Genomic DNA, 19,746 nt, shown 5'->3' on the forward strand with positions numbered 1-19,746 from the left:
GATTCTGCGTCGGAGGAGCGTGGGTTAAATGCTGACTGCATCCTACCCACCACCCAGTATCCACCCCCTCGCGCTCCCTCTCTCAGCTGTGTCTACGGGTACCTGCCATGCGTGCGTGCGTGTGTGAGTGGGCGCGTGAGTGTGCCATGCCGTTGGTTGTCCTATGCGGATTTCACGGTTGCTGCCCTCCTCGTGTCTCGCAACTTCACCCGAAAAGGAACAGACCACACGTCCCTTCGGAATGCCACTGCCGTTCTACGCACCGGACTGAAGCACGGCATTCTGCTTGTCTGTCATTCGGGAATAGCCTACCGATAGTAGCTCCCTTACTCGCTGCATCTCTGTGCTACGGTTCAGTGCTGCTGATACCGGTGGTTTAGTACTGCTGGGGGAATACCGACACTGCAGAGAGAGGGAGAGAGCGGAGAGGATGGTTCCTGGTGTAGGAGGAGGGAGGTGATCATGGCAGAGGTAAGCGGAACGGACAGAATGCGGTAAACTAAACACATAGGACATCTGGGTTTTTAGGCTACCGCGACATAAAAACTAATACAAATTACTGCTATTTTTTAACATAGGCAAAGCTTTTTATTACTGAAACTTGGATGATTTCGATAGACTATTAGTTCGTTTGACAGTATTTGGCAGTTAATTTGTGTTGTATAGGTGGTGTAGGCAATTTGAGGGTGTATGTTGTGGTTAGTTAGTGTGGCCATGTTTTCTTGACAGCTCAGATTGGACGATGAGCACATCGCGTTGCATAAGAATATTTGCATGAGTGCTTTGATAGTTTAGTAGTCAGTTCTTCCTCTAGCCTTTTGGGGGCCACACGCGAGATTTGGTCAGGGGGCACCTCCCCTTCTCGCAGGCAGAAGTGTGGGAGTGACTAATAAAAATCAATGGGGGCCCCCAGGAGGTCAGGGCCCCCAGGAGGTCAGGGGCCCCTGAGCACATGCCCCCGTGTCCCGTTGGTAATGTGGTGATCATTAGGCCTATTACAGGGGTTCAATAGCTGGGTAGATGACCTTACCTTGCAATCAAAACATGTTATCTAACATTGGGACTGTCAACCAGGGGTGTAAAAGTACTTAAGTCAAAATACTTTAAAGTGTTTTAAGTCGTTTTTTGGGGTATTATTTATATTTTTGACAACTTTTTTACTTCACTACATTCCTAAAGAAAATATTGTACTTTTTCTTCCATGCAGTTTCCCTGACACCAAAAACTACTCATTACATTTGGATTGCTTAGCAGGACAGGAAAATAGTTAAATTCATGCACTTATCAAGAGAACATGTAGTCATCCCTACTGCCCCAGGCTTGATGGATTCATTAAACACAAATGCATCTTTTGTAAGTCTGAGTGTTGGAGTGTGCCAATGGCTATATGTAAATAATCTCTGAGTGTTGGAGTGTGCCCCTGGCTATCTGTACATAATCTCTGAGTGTTGGAGTGTGCCCCTGGCTATCTGTACATAATCTCTGAGTGTTGGAGTGTGCCCCTGGCTATCTGTACATAATCTCTGAGTGTTGGAGTGTGCCCCTGGCTATCTGTACATCTTAAAAACAAGAAAATGGTGTCGTCTGCTTTGCTTGATCAAATTAATTTTAAGTATTCTTTTACTTTTGATACTTAAGTATATTTAAAACCAAATACTTTTTAGACTTTTACTCAAGTAATATTTTACTGGCTGTCTTTCACTTTTACTTGAGTCATTTTCTATTAAGGTATCTTTACTTTTACTCAAGTATGACAATTGGGTACTTTTGAACAAGAGAAAAAATGCTGATGAACAAAAAACACACTTAGAAATTGTACTTTTCTAATTCTCAAGAGTAAGTTAAGACCCTGACTCAGTTTATATACAGTGCCAGTTAAACATTATGCACACAACTACTCATTCTTGGGTTTTTCTTTATTTTTTACTATTTTCTACATTGTAGAATAATAGTGAAGACAAACCACAACTACAAAATAACACATATGGAATCGTTTAGTAAGCAAAAAAGTGTTAAACAAATCTAAATATATTTTAGATTTTTTTTTTAAGTAGCCACCCTTTTCCTTGATGACAGCTTTGCACACTCTTAGCATTCTCTCAACCAGCTTCACCTGGAATGCTTTTCCAACAGTCTTGAAGGAGTTCCCACATATCCTGAGCACAGTTGGATCATTGTCCAGTTTAAAAACAAATGATAGTCCCACTAAGCGCAACCCAGATAGGGCTCTTGAGTGGCACATCGGTCAAAGGCATTGCATCTCAGTACTAGAGGCGTCACTACAGACCCCGGTTTTATTCCAGGCTGTATCACAACCGGCCGTGATTGGGAGTCCCATAGGGCGACACACAATAGGCCCAGCGTAGTCTGGGTTAGGGTTTGGCCGGGGTAGGCGGTCATTATTAATAAGAATTTGTTCTTAACTGACTTGCTTAGTTTAAATAATGGTTAAATAAAATTTAAAAAAATGGATGGTGTACCGCTGCAGAATGCTTTGGTAGCCATGATGGTTTAATGTGCCTCGAATTTCTTTGCCGCAATTGGACCATGGAGGCCTGATTTATGCAGTCTCCTCAGCACAGCTGATGTTGACATGTGTCTGTTACTTAATGTTTGATTTATGCAGTCTCCTCAGCACAGCTGATGTTGACATGTGTCTGTTACTTAATGTTTGATTTATGCAGTCTCCTCAGCACAGCTGATGTTGAGATGTGTCTGTTACTTAATGTTTGATTTATGCAGTCTCCTCAGCACAGCTGATGTTGAGATGTGTCTGTTACTTAATGTTTGATTTATGCAGTCTCCTCAGCACAGCTGATGTTGAGATGTGTCTGTTACTTAATGTTTGATTTATGCAGTCTCCTCAGCACAGCTGATGTTGACATGTGTCTGTTACTTAATGTTTGATTTATGCAGTCTCCTCAGCACAGCTGATGTTGAGATGTGTCTGTTACTTAATGTTTGAAGCATTTATCTGGGCTGCAACTTCTGAGGCTGGTAACTCTAATGAACTGATCCTCAGCAGCAGAGTTACTTCTGGATCTTCCGTTCCTGTGGCGGTCCTCATGAGAGCCAGTTTTATCATAGCGCTTGGTGGTTTTTTGCGACTGCACTTGAAGAAACTTTCTAAGTCCCTGAAATTTAGCGGATTGACTGACCTTCATGTCTTAAAATAATGATGGACTGTCATTTAGTTTTTGCTTATTTGAGCTGTTCTTGCCATAATATGGACTTGGTCTTTTACCAAATAGGGCTATCTTCTGTATACCACCCCTACCTTGTCACAACACAATTGGCATCAAACACATTAAGAAGGAAAGACATTCCACAAATGTACTTTTAACAAGGCACACCTGTTAATTGAAATGCATTCCAGGTGACTACCTCATGAAGCTGGTTGAGAGAATTCCAAGAGTGTGCAAATCTGTCATCAAGGCAAAGGGTGGCTACTTTGAAGAATCTAAAATATATTTTGATTTATTTAAAATGTCTTTTGGTTACTACATGATTTCATGAGTGTTATTCCATAGTTTTGATGTCTTCAATATTATTCTACAATGTGGAAAATAGTAAAAAAAAAAAATTTGAATTAGCAGGTGTGTCCAAACATTTGACATGTACTGTATATTTAACTGAATAGCCTAGTAACCTACAGCGGGCTGCTGCATGGATAGCAGGGGTGTGTGACACTGCTGGGAATAGACAGGCCTTGCATCCCCACCTGTCCAAGGCAGCTGCTCCTCTTCTTCTCATGCACAGCTGACCGTAAACAGGGGGACGTGGGACAAACAACATTACTTACCTCATTTGTTTGATATTAATTAGTAAACAATTATTTACTGAACAAACAGTAAGATATTTATGTCCTGCTAATGCTGTGTTTTATGGTCTCCACTCTAGTTCCCTGCGGCTAATCTGGGCGTATGGTCACTAGAGGCGGCTTGAACTGACAAATGAGTTAAAGACTGCATTACATCGACAAGATGTGGTGGGTGTAACCGAGATGGAGAGAGCCAGGAGGGCTTTAGAAGAATTCCTCGTTGTCTCTAAATCATCGTTGCATCTGGGAAACTAAGCCAGGGTGGGGTTAAGACAACACCCACGTGCAGATAACGACAGGATGAACCCAGAGTGGCTTATGATGCTCCTTGGCCTGCATGAGGGGGGCTGAACCTACCATGACTGAGCATTGTTAGTGTCAGCTATATATAGTACTCTGCATTTGTGTAAAGGTTAGGTTACTCAGTCCAACACTCAAGGGTGGGGGATCGACCAGCCTCGTTTTAGCAATAATTAATCAATATTAAATAAAGATGATTGTTTGAAGAATTTACAATTTATCTCAGTCCTGAATTTCCATGACAGATGAAACACGCAGTGGGCACCACGAGCTGCAGTTCTCCACGTTCAACGACCCAATGAGGGCTCTGTCCTCAAAGTCACTCGTCTGCTACGAGGACCCTTACAGGGGACAGCCCATGTTGATTGGACTGATGTTACTGGGGGGGAAGAGGAATTCAAGGGTAGAACAAGAACAGGGCTTTTACATCCCTTCACTGAAATCTCTGAACTGCTGATATCTCCATTCTTTATTTTCTCTTCAAGTTTCTCTCCTCTCTCCCCACTTTCTCTCCCCACTTTCTCTCCCCTTTCTCTCTCTCTCTCTCTCTCTCCCTCTCTCTCTCACCTCTCTCCCCTCTCTCTCCCCTCTCTCTCTCTCCCCTCTCTCTCTCTCTCTCTCTCCCATCCTCCCTCCCCCTCCCATCTTTCTCCTCTCTCCCTCTCTCTCTCCCCTCTCTCTCTCTCTCTCTCTCTCTCTCTCTCCTTTCTCTCCTCTATCTCGCCATCTCTCGCTCTCTCTTCATTGAGAACTGGCAAGGAGGTCATGTTTGTGTCAGCATACCCAAATTGACGTGTGTGTGTGTGTGTGTGTGTGTGTGTGTGTGTGTGTGTGTGTGTGTGTGTGTGTGTGTGTGTGTGTGTGTGTGTGTGTGTGTGTGAGAGAGAGCTAGAGATTATTTGTCAGAAAGGTGATACTGATTGAACTGCTGATGTCTCTATTCTTTATTTTCTCTGTGTCCTCAAGTCTCTCTCTCCTCTCCTTTCCCTCCCTCTCTCCTCCTCCCTCTCTCTTCCTTCCCCCTCTCTCCCCTCTCCTCTCCTTTTCCTCCTTTACTCCTCCCCCCTCTCTCCTTTCCCTCCCCCCTCTCTCCTCCCCTCTCTCTCTCCTTTCCCTCCCTCTCTCTCCTTTCCCTCCCTCTCTCTCTTCTCTCCCTCTCTCTCCTTCCCTTCATCTCTCTCTTCTTCTCTCCCTCTCTCTCTTTCTTTGTCTCAGTGTGTATTGCAGTCCTTCAGTGATATTGCTGAAGTCAGCACTACTGCAGGACAAAGCATTCTGTGACTGTTCTGTTCATCCTAACATCCTATTGGAGGACGGCTGTAGAACAAGCCGTCCTATAGGAGGACATTTGAAATAGAGAACTAACTAAAGACCCTGTTTGCAAACTGGGACAATAATTGGACAAAGTATCCTAATTGGTCAGCTTGTGTGAATGCAGCCAAAGGGCAGCACGTTTGAGTTGTTGCCCCCTACAGCACCAACACACCTGATTCCACTCATCAACTCATTATCAAACCTGTGATTAATGGGATCAAGTGTGTCGTGCTGAGGCCAAAATATAAATGCACCCCGTTTGGGTCCCCAGAACCAGGATGAAGAAACGCTGGTTTAAATGGGTTAATTGTGACGTGAACACAGTCTGAAGTACACAGGAGCCAGATACATGAGAGAAATACAGTCACAGCTCTTAAGAGATGAAGTCCCTAATGTCTCTGGTAATATATGAGTTTAGATGTGAAAGTGGGTTACTGTGTGTGTGTGTGTGTGTGTGTGTGTGTGTGTGTGTGTGTGTGTGTGTGTGTGTGTGTGTGTGTGTGTGTGTGTGTCCTGTGCGTGAGAGGGTGTGTGTGTCCTGTGCGTGAGAGAGTGTGTGTGTCCTGTGCGTGAGAGGGTGTGTGTCCTGTGCGTGAGAGGGTGTGTGTGTGTGTGTGTGTGTGTGTGTGTGTGAGAGGTGTGTGTGTGTGTGTGTGTCCTGTGCGTGAGAGGGTGTGTGTGTGTGTGTGTGTGTGTGTGTGTGTGTGTGTGTGTGTGTTGCCTGGATAAGACCAAGCTCTGCCAGACACATCAATAGTGCCACTTTTTATGACCTACTTCCTGTTAACAAGTAGAATACGGTTCCTCCTACACCCTGATCTAAGGTCAGTTATGTGTTTTCCCTCTAATGGGAAGTGTAGGAAAGTGTCATCTGGTCCTAGATCAGTGGTTAGTTTAGTATCTAATGGTTCAGATTATGATTATGGAAGTGTCATCTGGTCCTAGATCAGTGGTTAGGTTAGTATCTAATGATTCAGGTTATGATTATGGGAGTGTAATCTGGTCCTAGATCAGTGGTTAGGTTAGTATCTAATGGTTCACTATATGGGGAATCTGATTCACTACATAGGAATATGATGCACTATATAGGGAATATGATGCACTATATAGGAATAGGATGCACTATATAGGGAATATGATGCACTATATAGGAAATATGATTTACTATATATGGAATATGATTACCTATATGAGGAATAGGGATCACTATATGAGGAATAGAGTTCACTATATGAGGAATAGAGTTCACAATATGAGGAATAGAGTTCACTATATGATGAATAGAGTTCACTATATGAGGAATAGAGTTCACTATATGAGGAATAGAGTTCACTATATATGGAATAGAGTTCACTATATATGGAATAGAGTTCACTATATGAGGAATATAGTTCTCTATATGAGGAATAGAGTTCACTATATATGGAATAGAGTTCACTATATGAGGAATAGAGTTCACTATATGAGGAATAGAGTTCACTATATGAGGAATAGAGTTCACTATATGAGGAAGAGGGTTCACTATATGAGGAATAGAGTTCACTATATGAGGAATAGAGTTCACTATATATGGAATAGAGTTCACTATATGAGGAATAGAGTTCACTATATGAGGAATAGAGTTCACTATATAGGAATAGAGTTCACTATATATGGAATAGAGTTCACTATATGAGGAATAGAGTTTACTATATGAGGAATAGAGTTCACTATATGAGGAATAGGGTTTACTATATATGGAATAGGGTTCACTATATGAGGAATAGGGTTCACTGTATATGGAATAGGGTTCACTATATAGAGAATAGGGTTCACTATATGAGGAATAGGGTTCACTATATATGGAATAGGGTTCACTATATATGGAATAGGGTTCACTATATGAGGAATAGGGTTCACTATATATGGAATAGGGTTCGCTGTATATGGAATAGGGTTTGCTATATATGGAATAGGTTTCACTGTATATGGAATAGGGTTCACTATATGAGGAATAGGGTTCACTATATGAGGAATAGGGTTCACTATATATGGAATAGGGTTCACTATATATGGAATAGGGTTCACTGTATATGGAATATGGTTCACTATATATGGAATAGGGTTCACTATATGAGGAATAGAGTTCACTATATATGGAATATGGTTCACTCTATGAGGAATAGTGTTCACTATATATGGAATAGGGTTCACTATATATGGAATAGGGTTCACTATATATGGAATAGGGTTCACTATATGGGGAATAGGGTTCACTATATGGGGAATAGGGTTCACTGTATATGGAATAGGGTTCACTATATGGGGAATAGGGTTCACTATATGGGGAATAGGGTTCACTATATGGGGAATAGGGTTCACTATATGGGGAATAGGGTTCACTATATATGGAATAGGGTTCACTATATGTGGAATAGGGTTCACTATATATGGAATAGGGTTCACTATATATGGAATAGGGTTCACTATATGGGAAATAGGGTTCACTATATGGGGAATATGGTTCACTATATATGGAATAGGGTTCACTATATGAGGAATAGAGTTCACTATATATGGAATATGGTTCACTCTATGAGGAATAGGGTTCACTATATATGGAATAGGGTTCACTATATATGGAATAGGGTTCACTATATATGGAATAGGGTTCACTATATGGGGAATAGGGTTCACTATATGGGGAATAGGGTTCACTATATGGGGAATAGGGTTCACTATATGAGGAATAGGGTTCACTATATGAGGAATAGGGTTCACTATATATGGAATAGGGTTCACTATATATGGAATAGGGTTCACTATATGAGGAATAGAGTTCACTATATATGGAATATGGTTCACTCTATGAGGAATAGGGTTCACTATATGAGGAATAGGGTTCACTATATATGGAATAGGGTTCACTATATATGGAATAGGGTTCACTATATGAGGAATAGAGTTCACTATATAGGGAATAGGATTTACTATATATGGAATATGATTACCTATATGAGGAATAGGGATCACTATATGAGGAATAGAGTTCACTATATGAGGAATAGAGTTCACAATATGAGGAATAGAGTTCACTATATGAGGAATAGAGTTCACTATATGAGGAATAGAGTTCACTATATGAGGAATAGAGTTCACTATATGAGGAATAGAGTTCACTATATAAGGAATAGAGTTCACTATATGAGGAATAGAGTTCACTATATGAGGAATAGAGTTCACTATATGAGGAATAGAGTTCACTATATATGGAATAGAGTTCACTATATGAGGAATAGAGTTCACTATATGAGGAATAGAGTTCACTATATGAGGAAGAGGGTTCACTATATGAGGAATAGAGTTCACTATATGAGGAATAGAGTTCACTATATATGGAATAGAGTTCACTATATGAGGAATAGAGTTCACTATATGAGGAATAGAGTTCACTATATGAGGAATAGAGTTCACTATATATGGAATAGAGTTCACTATATGAGGAATAGGGTTCACTATATGGGGAATAGGGTTCACTGTATATGGAATAGGGTTCACTATATGGGGAATAGGGTTCACTATATGGGGAATAGGGTTCACTATATATGGAATAGGGTTCACTATATGGGGAATAGGGTTCACTATATATGGAATAGGGTTCACTATATGGGGAATAGGGTTCACTATATGGGGAATAGGGTTCACTGTATATGGAATAGGGTTCACTATATGGGGAATAGGGTTCACTATATGGGGAATAGGGTTCACTATATATGGAATAGGGTTCACTATATGGGGAATAGGGTTCACTATATATGGAATAGGGTTCACTATATGAGGAATAGGGTTCACTATATATGGAATAGGGTTCACTATATATGGAATAGGGTTCACTATATGGGAAATAGGGTTCACTATATGGGGAATATGGTTCACTATATATGGAATAGGGTTCACTATATGAGGAATAGAGTTCACTATATATGGAATATGGTTCACTCTATGAGGAATAGGGTTCACTATATATGGAATAGGGTTCACTATATATGGAATAGGGTTCACTATATATGGAATAGGGTTCACTATATATGGAATAGGGTTCACTATATGGGAATAGGGTTCACTATATGGGGAATAGGGTTCACTATATGGGGAATAGGGTTCACTATATGAGGAATAGGGTTCACTATATGAGGAATAGGGTTCACTATATATGGAATAGGGTTCACTATATATGGAATAGGGTTCACTATATGAGGAATAGAGTTCACTATATATGGAATATGGTTCACTCTATGAGGAATAGGGTTCACTATATATGGAATAGGGTTCACTATATATGGAATAGGGTTCACTATATAGGGAATAGGATTTACTATATATGGAATATGATTACCTATATGAGGAATAGGGATCACTATATGAGGAATAGAGTTCACTATATGAGGAATAGAGTTCACAATATGAGGAATAGAGTTCACTATATGATGAATAGAGTTCACTATATGAGGAATAGAGTTCACTATATGAGGAATAGAGTTCACTATATATGGAATAGAGTTCACTATATATGGAATAGAGTTCACTATATATGGAATAGAGTTCACTATATGAGGAATATAGTTCTCTATATGAGGAATAGAGTTCACTATATATGGAATAGAGTTCATTATATGAGGAATAGGGTTCACTATATGGGGAATAGGGTTCACTGTATATGGAATAGGGTTCACTATATGGGGAATAGGGTTCACTATATGGGGAATAGGGTTCACTATATATGGAATAGGGTTCACTATATGGGGAATAGGGTTCACTATATATGGAATAGGGTTCACTATATGGGGAATAGGGTTCACTATATGGGGAATAGGGTTCACTGTAATGGAATAGGGTTCACTATATGGGGAATAGGGTTCACTATATGGGGAATAGGGTTCACTATATATGGAATAGGGTTCACTATATGGGGAATAGGGTTCACTATATATGGAATAGGGTTCACTATATGAGGAATAGGGTTCACTATATATGGAATAGGGTTCACTATATATGGAATAGGGTTCACTATATGGGAAATAGGGTTCACTATATGGGGAATATGGTTCACTATATATGGAATAGGGTTCACTATATGAGGAATAGAGTTCACTATATATGGAATATGGTTCACTCTATGAGGAATAGGGTTCACTATATATGGAATAGGGTTCACTATATATGGAATAGGGTTCACTATATATGGAATAGGGTTCACTATATATGGAATAGGGTTCACTATATGGGGAATAGGGTTCACTATATGGGGAATAGGGTTCACTATATGAGGAATAGGGTTCACTATATGAGGAATAGGGTTCACTATATATGGAATAGGGTTCACTATATATGGAATAGGGTTCACTATATGAGGAATAGAGTTCACTATATATGGAATATGGTTCACTCTATGAGGAATAGGGTTCACTATATATGGAATAGGGTTCACTATATATGGAATAGGGTTCACTATATAGGGAATAGGATTTACTATATATGGAATATGATTACCTATATGAGGAATAGGGATCACTATATGAGGAATAGAGTTCACTATATGAGGAATAGAGTTCACAATATGAGGAATAGAGTTCACTATATGATGAATAGAGTTCACTATATGAGGAATAGAGTTCACTATATATGGAATAGAGTTCACTATATATGGAATAGAGTTCACTATATATGGAATAGAGTTCACTATATGAGGAATATAGTTCTCTATATGAGGAATAGAGTTCACTATATATGGAATAGAGTTCACTATATATGGAATAGAGTTCACTATATATGGAATAGAGTTCACTATATGAGGAATAGAGTTCTCTATATGAGGAATAGAGTTCACTATATATGGAATAGAGTTCACTATATGAGGAATAGAGTTCACTATATGAGGAATAGAGTTCACTATATGAGGAATAGAGTTCACTATATGAGGAATAGGGTTCACTATATATGGAATAGGGTTCACTATATATGGAATAGGGTTCACTGTATATGGAATAGGGTTCACTATATGAGGAATAGGGTTCACTATATGAGGAATAGGGTTCACTATATATGGAATAGGGTTCACTATATATGGAATAGGGTTCACTATATGAGGAATAGGGTTCACTATATATGGAATAGGGTTCGCTGTATATGGAATAGGGTTTGCTATATATGGAATAGGTTTCACTGTATATGGAATAGGGTTCACTATATGAGGAATAGGATTCACTATATGAGGAATAGGGTTCACTATATATGGAATAGGGTTCACTGTATATGGAATATGGTTCACTATATATGGAATAGGGTTCACTATATGAGGAATAGAGTTCACTATATGAGGAATAGAGTTCACTATATGAGGAATAGAGTTCACAATATGAGGAATAGAGTTCACAATATGAGGAATAGAGTTCACTATATGAGGAATAGAGTTCACTATATGAGGAATAGAGTTCACTATATGAGGAATAGAGTTCACTATATGAGGAATAGAGTTCACTATATGAGGAATAGAGTTCACTATATATGGAATAGAGTTCACTATATGAGGAATAGGGTTCACTATATGGGGAATAGGGTTCACTGTATATGGAATAGGGTTCACTATATGGGGAATAGGGTTCACTATATGGGGAATAGGGTTCACTATATATGGAATAGGGTTCACTATATGGGGAATAGGGTTCACTATATATGGAATAGGGTTCACTATATGGGGAATAGGGTTCACTATATGGGGAATAGGGTTCACTGTATATGGAATAGGGTTCACTATATGGGGAATAGGGTTCACTATATGGGGAATAGGGTTCACTATATATGGAATAGGGTTCACTATATGGGGAATAGGGTTCACTATATATGGAATAGGGTTCACTATATGAGGAATAGGGTTCACTATATATGGAATAGGGTTCACTATATATGGAATAGGGTTCACTATATGGGAAATAGGGTTCACTATATGGGGAATATGGTTCACTATATATGGAATAGGGTTCACTATATGAGGAATAGAGTTCACTATATATGGAATATGGTTCACTCTATGAGGAATAGGGTTCACTATATATGGAATAGGGTTCACTATATATGGAATAGGGTTCACTATATATGGAATAGGGTTCACTATATATGGAATAGGGTTCACTATATGGGGAATAGGGTTCACTATATGGGGAATAGGGTTCACTATATGGGGAATAGGGTTCACTATATGGAATAGGGTTCACTATATGAGGAATAGGGTTCACTATATATGGAATAGGGTTCACTATATATGGAATAGGGTTCACTATATGAGGAATAGAGTTCACTATATATGGAATATGGTTCACTCTATGAGGAATAGGGTTCACTATATATGGAATAGGGTTCACTATATATGGAATAGGGTTCACTATATAGGGAATAGGATTTACTATATATGGAATATGATTACCTATATGAGGAATAGGGATCACTATATGAGGAATAGAGTTCACTATATGAGGAATAGAGTTCACAATATGAGGAATAGAGTTCACTATATGATGAATAGAGTTCACTATATGATGAATAGAGTTCACTATATGAGGAATAGAGTTCACTATATATGGAATAGAGTTCACTATATATGGAATAGAGTTCACTATATATGGAATAGAGTTCACTATATGAGGAATATAGTTCTCTATATGAGGAATAGAGTTCACTATATATGGAATAGAGTTCACTATATGAGGAATAGAGTTCACTATATGAGGAATAGAGTTCACTATATGAGGAATAGAGTTCACTATATATGGAATAGAGTTCACTATATGAGGAATAGAGTTCACTATATGAGGAATAGAGTTCACTATATGAGGAATAGAGTTCACTATATATGGAATAGAGTTCACTATATATGGAATAGAGTTCACTATATGAGGAATAGAGTTCACTATATGAGGAATAGAGTTCACTATATGAGGAATAGGGTTCACTATATATGGAATAGGGTTCACTATATATGGAATAGGGTTCACTGTATATGGAATAGGGTTCACTATATGAGGAATAGGGTTCACTATATGAGGAATAGGGTTCACTATATATGGAATAGGGTTCACTATATATGGAATAGGGTTCACTATATGGGGAATAGGGTTCACTATATATGGAATAGGGTTCGCTGTATATGGAATAGGGTTTGCTATATATGGAATAGGTTTCACTGTATATGGAATAGGGTTCACTATATGAGGAATAGGGTTCACTATATGAGGAATAGGGTTCACTATATATGGAATAGGGTTCACTATATATGGAATAGGGTTCACTGTATATGGAATATGGTTCACTATATATGGAATAGGGTTCACTATATGAGGAATAGAGTTCACTATATATGGAATATGGTTCACTCTATGAGGAATAGGGTTCACTATATATGGAATAGGGTTCACTATATATGGAATAGGGTTCACTATATATGGAATAGGGTTCACTATATGGGGAATAGGGTTCACTATATGGGGAATAGGGTTCACTGTATATGGAATAGGGTTCACTATATGGGGAATAGGGTTCACTATATGGGGAATAGGGTTCACTATATATGGAATAGGGTTCACTATATGGGGAATAGGGTTCACTATATATGGAATAGGGTTCACTATATGAGGAATAGGGTTCACTATATATGGAATAGGGTTCACTATATATGGAATAGGGTTCACTATATGGGGAATAGGGTTCACTATATATGGAATAGGGTTCACTCTATGAGGAATAGGGTTCACTATATATGGAATAGGGTTCACTATATATGGAATAGGGTTCACTATATAGGGAATAGGATTTACTATATATGGAATATGATTACCTATATGAGGAATAGGGATCACTATATGAGGAATAGAGTTCACTATATGAGGAATAGAGTTCACAATATGAGGAATAGAGTTCACTATATGATGAATAGAGTTCACTATATGATGAATAGAGTTCACTATATGAGGAATAGAGTTCACTATATATGGAATAGAGTTCACTATATATGGAATAGAGTTCACTATATATGGAATAGAGTTCACTATATAAGGAATATAGTTCTCTATATGAGGAATAGAGTTCACTATATATGGAATAGAGTTCACTATATGAGGAATAGAGTTCACTATATGAGGAATAGAGTTCACTATATGAGGAATAGAGTTCACTATATATGGAATAGAGTTCACTATATGAGGAATAGAGTTCACTATATGAGGAATAGAGTTCTCTATATGAGGAATAGAGTTCACTATATATGGAATAGAGTTCACTATATGAGGAATAGAGTTCACTATATGAGGAATAGAGTTCACTATATGAGGAATAGAGTTCACTATATGAGGAATAGGGTTCACTATATATGGAATAGGGTTCACTATATATGGAATAGGGTTCACTGTATATGGAATAGGGTTCACTATATGAGGAATAGGGTTCACTATATGAGGAATAGGGTTCACTATATATGGAATAGGGTTCACTATATATGGAATAGGGTTCACTATATGAGGAATAGGGTTCACTATATATGGAATAGGGTTTGCTGTATATGGAATAGGGGTTGCTATATATGGAATAGGTTTCACTGTATATGGAATAGGGTTCACTATATGAGGAATAGGGTTCACTATATGAGGAATAGGGTTCACTATATATGGAATAGGGTTCACTATATATGGAATAGGGTTCACTGTATATGGAATATGGTTCACTATATATGGAATAGGGTTCACTATATGAGGAATAGAGTTCACTATATATGGAATATGGTTCACTATATATGGAATAGGGTTCACTATATGAGGAATAGAGTTCACTATATATGGAATAGGGTTCACTATATATGGAATAGGGTTCACTATATGGGGAATAGGGTTCACTATATGGGGAATAGGGTTCACTGTATATGGAATAGGGTTCACTATATGGGGAATAGGGTTCACTATATGGGGAATAGGGTTCACTGTATATGGAATAGGGTTCACTATATGGGGAATAGGGTTCACTATATATGGAATAGGGTTCACTATATGAGGAATAGGGTTCACTATATATGGAATAGGGTTCACTATATATGGAATAGGGTTCACTATATGGGAAATAGGGTTCACTATATGGGGAATATGGTTCACTATATATGGAATAGGGTTCACTCTATGAGGAATAGGGTTCACTATATATGGAATAGGGTTCACTATATATGGAATATGGTTCACTATATATGGAATAGGGTTCACTATATATGGAATAGGGTTCACTATATGGGGAATAGGGTTCACTATATGGGGAATAGGGTTCACTATATGGGGAATAGGGTTCACTATATGAGGAATAGGGTTCACTATATGAGGAATAGGGTTCACTATATATGGAATAGGGTTCACTATATATGGAATAGGGTTCACTATATGAGGAATAGAGTTCACTATATATGGAATATGGTTCACTCTATGAGGAATAGGGTTCACTATATATGGAATAGGGTTCACTATATATGGAATAGGGTTCACTATATATGGAATAGGGTTCACTATATATGGAATAGTAGGGTTCACTATATGGGGAATAGGGTTCACTATATGGGGAATAGGGTTCACTGTATATGGAATAGGGTTCACTATATGGGGAATAGGGTTCACTATATGGGGAATAGGGTTCACTATATATGGAATAGGGTTCACTATATGGGGAATAGGGTTCACTATATATGGAATAGGGTTCACTATATGAGGAATAGGGTTCACTATATATGGAATAGGGTTCACTATATATGGAATAGGGTTCACTATATGGGGAATAGGGTTCACTATATGGGGAATATGGTAACTAGCTATTTAACAGTTTAGGTGTTTCGTAGTCATATTACTGGATAATTAGCTAATTAACTAAGGAGCAGTTGAGTTGATGATGATGATTGACTTGTATTAACACATTTTAATTGTTATTTTAGAGTTTAATTGTCTGACTATCGCTCTGTTTATTTTGTCTTTCTCTCCTTTCTCCTTCTCTCCCTCCCTATCCCCCTCTCTCTCTCTCTTCTAGTGGTCGCTCTGACCCCCTCTCTAAAGAGCGGAGACTACCGCCTCAACTACCTCCCTCCTCCTCCCTTTCATCCCAACCCCCTTACCCCACTCCCTCTAACATTTACCTTACGCCCCTCCACCCCCGCAACACGAGTCACCATGACGACCTCAGCGTTGCGTCGCCAGGTGAAGAACATCGTTCACAACTACTCTGAGGCAGAGATCAAGGTGACTAACTAACTCTACTAACTCTACTATATTTTATTATTTCCTTCTGTGTGTTGTAGAAAGTTGTGTCCCCACCTGTGGGCCCCGGCTGGATTATTTAGGTAACACTGTGGTGTAATGTCAGGTAACACTGTGGTGTAATGTAATGTCAGGTAGCACTGTGGTGTAATGTAATGTCAGGTAACACTGTGGTGTAATGTCAGGTAGCACTGTGGTGTAATGTAATGTCAGGTAACACTGTGGTGTAATGTCAGGTAGCACTGTGGTGTAATGTCAGGTAACACTGTGGTGTAATGTCAGGTAACACTGTGGTGTAATGTCAGGTAGCACTGTGGTGTAATGTCAGGTAACACTGTGGTGTAATGTCAGGTAACACTGTGGTGTAATGTCAGGTAACACTGTGGTGTAATGTCAGGTAACACTGTGGTGTAATGTAATGTCAGGTAGCACTGTGGTGTAATGTAATGTCAGGTAACACTGTGGTGTAATGTCAGGTAGCACTGTGGTGTAATGTGTGGTGTAATGTCAGGTAGCACTGTGGTGTAATGTCAGGTAGCACTGTGGTGTAATGTAATGTCAGGTAGCACTGTGGTGTAATGTCAGGTAACACTGTGGTGTAATGTCAGGTAACACTGTGGTGTAATGTCAGGTAACACTGTGGTGTAATGTGTAATGTGGTGTAATGTCAGGTAACACTGTGGTGTAATGTCAGGTAGCACTGTGGTGTAATGTAATAATCAGGTAATACTGTTTAGTAATGTTTTATCCAAAGCGACTAACAGTCATGGTGCATAATGTCAGGTAATCACTGTGGTGTAATGTCAGGTAGCACTGTGGTGTAATGTCAGGTAACACTGTGGTGTAATGTCAGGTAACACTGTGGTGTAATGTCAGGTAACACTGTGGTGTAATGTCAGGTAACACTGTGGTGTAATGTCAGGTAACACTGTGGTGTAATGTCAGGTAACACTGTGGTGTAATGTCAGGTAGCACTGTGGTGTAATGTCAGGTAACACTGTGGTGTAATGTCAGGTAGCACTGTGGTGTAATGTCAGGTAACACTGTGGTGTAATGTCAGGTAGCACTGTGGTGTAATGTCAGGTAGCACTGTGGTGTAATGTAATGTCAGGTAGCACTGTGGTGTAATGTAATGTCAGGTAGCACTGTGGTGTAATGTAATGTCAGGTAGCACTGTGGTGTAATGTAATGTCAGGTAACACTGTGGTGTAATGTCAGGTAACACTGTGGTGTAATGTAATGTCAGGTAGCACTGTGGTGTAATGTAATGTCAGGTAACACTGTGGTGTAATGTCAGGTAGCACTGTGGTGTAATGTAATGTCAGGTAGCACTGTGGTGTAATGTAATGTCAGGTAGCACTGTGGTGTAATGTAATGTCAGGTAACACTGTGGTGTAATGTCAGGTAACACTGTGGTGTAATGTCAGGTAGCACTGTGGTGTAATGTCAGGTAACACTGTGGTGTAATGTCAGGTAACACTGTGGTGTAATGTCAGGTAGCACTGTGGTGTAATGTCAGGTAACACTGTGGTGTAATGTCAGGTAACACTGTGGTGTATGTAATGTCAGGTAGCACTGTGGTGTAATGTCAGGTAACACTGTGGTGTAATGTAATGTCAGGTAACACTGTGGTGTAATGTGTAGCACTGTGGTGTAATGTAATGTCAGGTAACACTGTGGTGTAATGTCAGGTAGCACTGTGGTGTAATGTCAGGTAGCACTGTGGTGTCAATGTGGTGTAATGTCAGGTAGCACTGTGGTGTAATGTCAGGTAACACTGTGGTGTAATGTCAGGTAGCACTGTGGTGTAATGTCAGGTAGCACTGTGGTGTAATGTCAGGTAGCACTGTGGTGTAATGTCAGGTAACACTGTGGTGTAATGTAATGTCAGGTAGCACTGTGGTGTAATGTCAGGTAGCACTGTGGTGTAATGTAATGTCAGGTAGCACTGTGGTGTAATGTAATGTCAGGTAGCACTGTGGTGTAATGTCAGGTAGCACTGTGGTGTAATGTAATGTCAGGTAGCACTGTGGTGTAATGTAATGTCAGGTAGCACTGTGGTGTAATGTCAGGTAGCACTGTGGTGTAATGTCAGGTAACACTGTGGTGTAATGTCAGGTAGCACTGTGGTGTAATGTCAGGTAGCACTGTGGTGTAATGTCAGGTAGCACTGTGGTGTAATGTAATGTCAGGTAGCACTGTGGTGTAATGTAATGTCAGGTAGCACTGTGGTGTAATGTCAGGTAGCACTGTGGTGTAATGTAATGTCAGGTAGCACTGTGGTGTAATGTCAGGTAGCACTGTGGTGTAATGTAATGTCAGGTAGCACTGTGGTGTAATGTAATGTCAGGTAGCACTGTGGTGTAATGTCAGGTAGCACTGTGGTGTAATGTCAGGTAACACTGTGGTGTAATGTAATGTCAGGTAGCACTGTGGTGTAATGTAATGTCAGGTAGCACTGTGGTGTAATGTCAGGTAGCACTGTGGTGTAATGTCAGGTAGCACTGTGGTGTAATGTCAGGTAGCACTGTGGTGTAATGTCAGGTAGCACTGTGGTGTAATGTCAGGTAGCACTGTGGTGTAATGTCAGGTAGCACTGTGGTGTAATGTAATGTCAGGTAGCACTGTGTGTAATGTCAGGTAGCACTGTGGTGTAATGTCAGGTAGCACTGTGGTGTAATGTCAGGTAGCACTGTGGTGTAATGTCAGGTAGCACTGTGGTGTAATGTCAGGTAACACTGTGGTGTAATGTCAGGTAACTGTGGTGTAATGTCAGGCAGCACTGTGGTGTAATGTCAGGTAACACTGTGGTGTAATGTCAGGTAGCACTGTGGTGTAATGTCAGGTAGCACTGTGGTGTAATGTCAGGTAGCACTGTGGTGTAATGTCAGGTAGCACTGTGGTGTAATGTCAGGTAGCACTGTGGTGTAATGTCAGGTAGCACTGTGGTGTAATGTCAGGTAGCACTGTGGTGTAATGTCAGGTAGCACTGTGGTGTAATGTCAG

The 19,746-nt window shown here is 39.6% G+C and overlaps 1 protein-coding gene across 1 annotated transcript in view; it reads left to right on the forward strand.

The window, feature by feature from the left end:
* Positions 1 to 69: 69 nt before the first annotated feature.
* Positions 70 to 19,746, forward strand: part of epn3b (epsin 3b) — a 36,091-nt gene continuing 16,414 nt past the window's right edge. The window contains exon 1 of the mRNA XM_052528388.1: positions 70 to 471. The gene's annotated coding sequence lies outside the window, so the exon portion shown is untranslated. The remainder of the gene's footprint in view (positions 472 to 19,746) is intronic.

The sequence above is a fragment of the Oncorhynchus keta genome, chromosome 10, assembly GCF_023373465.1.
Source record: "Oncorhynchus keta strain PuntledgeMale-10-30-2019 chromosome 10, Oket_V2, whole genome shotgun sequence".
Classification (NCBI taxonomy): domain Eukaryota; kingdom Metazoa; phylum Chordata; class Actinopteri; order Salmoniformes; family Salmonidae; genus Oncorhynchus; species Oncorhynchus keta.